Source organism: Ylistrum balloti, unplaced genomic scaffold (assembly GCF_031769215.1).
Source record: "Ylistrum balloti isolate Yb309-2 unplaced genomic scaffold, AGI_CSIRO_Ybal_v1 Utg370008, whole genome shotgun sequence".
In the NCBI taxonomy this organism is placed as follows: domain Eukaryota; kingdom Metazoa; phylum Mollusca; class Bivalvia; order Pectinida; family Pectinidae; genus Ylistrum; species Ylistrum balloti.
In genome coordinates, this window is record NW_026782082.1 from 670,895 (window position 1) to 675,116 (window position 4,222).

The 4,222-nt window shown below is 31.3% G+C and overlaps 1 long non-coding RNA gene across 1 annotated transcript; it reads left to right on the plus strand.

Moving 5' to 3' along the window:
* Positions 1-355: 355 nt before the first annotated feature.
* On the plus strand, positions 356-3,388 carry LOC132548293 (uncharacterized). The gene is made up of 2 exons (XR_009554147.1): positions 356-476; positions 3,255-3,388. It is a non-coding gene; the product is annotated as an uncharacterized LOC132548293 (long non-coding RNA).
* Positions 3,389-4,222: the final 834 nt, after the last annotated feature.

Here is a 4,222-nt window from a genome sequence, read left to right on the forward strand (position 1 = left end):
TGCTTTAATGTCAGGGGTATTTGTGTAGGCGTGTATGGCGCTGCGTACGTACACATCTCTGTCCCAGACAGGACAGACCATGTTTCAGTACTGATTCACTCCACTAGAGATGAAAGGTTAGACTGGCACGAGACAAGAAGACGTAATAATGCTGTTACATCGTCAATGACATCTGATACCTCTAATATCACAAGACATCCCACCCCCAATAACTTCACGCGCATAGCACGCGCAGCAGATGTTGTCATCATATCTTGTTGTTTCATTGTCAGTGAGAGTATTGATAATTGTGTCAAAATCAGACATATAAGCTTTGTGTTCCAAGTGTTATAACGGTAATAGGTTTTGATGTTGAAGACACAAAAGATGTGTATCAAGCTCTCGAATCCACATGCTGGACCACAGGTGATGCTTGTCAACTCTGGCGAGGAGCATCACACAGCGATGGGGAGCCCATTTTCTCCTTTGCGCTCCCAGTAAGCTTGTTATATAGTTATAGTGTTTTAAGGATCATGATATGTTTATTTGTATATAATCTTCTTTGATGTGTTTTTCTTCATATTCGTCTTAACACAATGTTTATTGTATTGCATAATTAATACATGAAGTGTTGTTCAATACGAATATTAAAATTAATATTCATAGAAGGGACCGAATGATATATAAAAAAATACTCTCACGTGACGTAATCACATTAATGTAATGACTTGGACGCATTTTAAGAACAGAATCGTTCTTCATGAGTTGATAATGTGAATTGTTTTTTCGCCAAGTTTGTTAATATATTGTAAGTGGAAACTTACACAAAACCAACTCCCATAAGATTAGTACAGTTATGTGTAGATTTCAGCTGTTCACTCATATTTCTTTTTACAGGATTAGTTGATTAATATATATTTGTCGGTTAATATCACAATATTTGGCTTAATATCAACACGAACGCACTTCAGATAAAGCGATAATTGAAATATTTCACCATATTTTATATATAATTTTATTGATTGGCTAAATATTGTACAAAAGACACACAAATGAATATTATACTTTGATAAAAAAAAATAAAGAGTTAGATAAATTAGAGCCAAAATTAATACAGCTGTTTCGTTATTTTCATCATGATGTCTTTCATTGCTCATATATATTCAAGGACACTACTTCGAAATACATGTACTTACATAATTTTTGCAGCTAACCTTCCTGATAAAAACTTGGTACTTAAATTATCATTTATGCTACAGCAGTGTTACCATTAAGGCGATGTGCATATTAAAATTGCACAAAAATATAAATGATACCTTTCTATATAATTATTAATGGGATACATTACAGCCGGATCTTAGAATAAACATCATCTACTGATTGCATTTCCCTCAACAGATATCGTAAATTCTTCCTCTTTGAAAACATCATGACTAAAACTCTACAATGTAGTGAATAAAGCCATTTTCATTTCCGAGTTCAACAAAGGTTAACTTGCAGTGGATTATAATTTAGGTACTGCCCATAATGGAAAGGTATAGAACATTGTTAAAGAAGAAATAGATGTGAATCACTATCTGACCTTTGTCACACTTTCCTTAACTCTTTCTCCTTTCTCACCTGTTACATTTCGATTTATCCCACATACATACTTACTTTCTTTCCATTTTATTTGTTTTACTTACCGACTTCATCTAATTAGCTCTATAAAGTGTAAATTTCCAAAGTATCATTTTCAAGAGAAATAGTGAAAATTAGATAAAATATGTTTTCTATACTTCCTTGGCAGTCCATATTCCCAATTCATGACTGTCAATGTTGTTTTCTGGTTTCATTTTTTAAATGTCTGTTCGAAAGACATACAGTGAATTTCACCTTTAAATACAAAAATAGAATTTCATACAGGGAAGCAATTTTATGACAACTACACCACACAACTGTTTCGTCCTTATAGGTAAATTGTGAAAATCTGAAGAGGCAAGAGAAAGGAAAATAGAAAAGTTTCGAAATCAATGTCCAAAATGTCTAGTAAATTTCAAGTGCAAAATGTCTAGTAAATTTCAAATGCAAAATGTCTAGTAAATTTCAAGTGTAAAATGTCTAGTAAATTTCAAATGTAAAATGTCTAGTAAATTTCAAATGCAAAATGTCTAGTAAATTTCAAATGCAAAATGTCTAGTAAATTTCAAATGCAAAATGTCTAGTAAATCTCGAGTCCAAAATGTCTAGTAAATTTCAAATGCAAAATGTCTAGTAAATCTCGAGTCCAAAATGTCTAGAAAATTTTTAGTGCAAAATGTCTAGTAAATTTCAAATGCAAAATGTCTAGTAAATTTCAATAGTAAATTTCAAGTGCAAAATGTCTAGTAAATTTCAAATGCAAAATGTCTAGTAAATCTCGAGTCCAAAATGTCTAGTAAATTTCAAATGCAAAATGTCTAGTAAATTTCAAGTGCAAAATGTCTAGTAAATTTTAAATGCAAAATGTCTAGTAAATTTCAAGTGCAAAATGTCTAGTAAATCTCGAGTCCAAAAATGTCTAGTAAATTTCAATAGTAAATTTCAAGTGCAAAATGTCTAGTAAATTTCAAATGCAAAATGTCTAGTAAATTTCAAGTGTAAAATGTCTAGTAAATTTCAAATGCAAAATATCTAGTAAATTTCAAGTGTAAAATCTCTAGTAAATCTCGAGTCCAAAATGTCTAGTAAATTTCAAGTGCAAAATGTCTAGTAAATTTCAAGTGCAAAATGTCTAGTAAATTTCAAATGCAAAATGTCTAGTAAATTTCAAATGCAAAATGTCTAGTAAATTTCAAATGCAAAATGTCTAGTAAATTTCAAGTGTAAAATGTCTAGTAAATTTCAAATGCAAAATTTCTAGGAAATCTCGAGTCCAAAATGTCTAGTAAATTTCAAGTGCAAAATGTCTAGTAAATTTCAAATGCAAAATGTCTAGTAAATTTCAAGTGCAAAATGTCTAGTAAACTTCAAGTGCAAAATGTCTAGTAAATTTCAAGTGTAAAATCTCTAGTAAATCTCGAGTCCAAAATGTCTAGTAAATTTCAAGTGCAAAATGTCTAGTAAATCAAAATGTCTAGTAAATTTCAAGTGCAAAATGTCTAGTAAATTTCAAGTCCAAAATGTTAAGTAAATTTCAATACTGAAATATTTCTAAATAACTCATAGAAAATACCAATCATGTACAATCATATTGTATTGATATTATCTAGTAAAACTCAAAATTTGAAACTTCATTGTGTAGCATTTTATTTCAGATAACATTATGTCAAAATCTGCAGAGCCATAGTTTTGGTGCGTAAAGAATTCGTGTGCATAGAAATGTCTGCCTGCCATAGTGGAAGGGGTTGCTTCCGACGATGCATAATAAAACTCCCTGAAAAGCCGTTTAGACGAATTGTTTGTGTCTTATCTCAAACTGAGTATATAAACAATTAGTGTCATACGGGTTCTCAAGTGTGAAAGCGAAATGTAAATTTCGAGTTAAGTTTTATCAGCTTAACAAAGTGAGTGTTCATATATTGCAAACACCCACAAAAAGGCATTAAGTTCACATAGACTGGTTACGTATTAAGAATGATATGAAACACTTCATACAGGTAGGAGTGGAAAATAAATTATATAAATCCATTCATCATATCTATCATAAAAAACGTGTTTATTTATCCAAAATATAGCAGAATCTTTAAGATTTATGACTAAGACCCGGTTCATGAAAACATGATTCTGGCAGAAATGTACTTTATGTATTAAAAGGTCGTGAAAGAAGTTATGTTGACAATGTGCTATACTAGAGAGACGAAGGGTCCATGACATCCATAAAGAAACGTCACTTAAAATCAACCAAACGATAACAACAAAAATATCAAACTAGAACTCCCAGGCCATAAAAAACAAAATGGCTAAAACATTCACTGTCAATACTGTAAGACCTTGTGGATTGTTTTAAAACCTGATGTTGTTATAAATCTTCTGTGGTTTGTCATTCTCTGCATTTCGAGGACTATTGAGGATCAAAGTAAGCAGTAAATTAAATCACCGGTCCATTTTGCTCGTCGTTTGACGAATCACTACCGTTATAAACTATATACAAATGACAGGGCTATAGCTAATGAGTGCCTCTCACTTCCAATGTTTTCCAAATGAATTTGTAGATTATTGTGCTAGTCGGTTTTATCGTTAACATATTCTAATATGTGTGGAATTTTGGTATCATTGGAGCCCA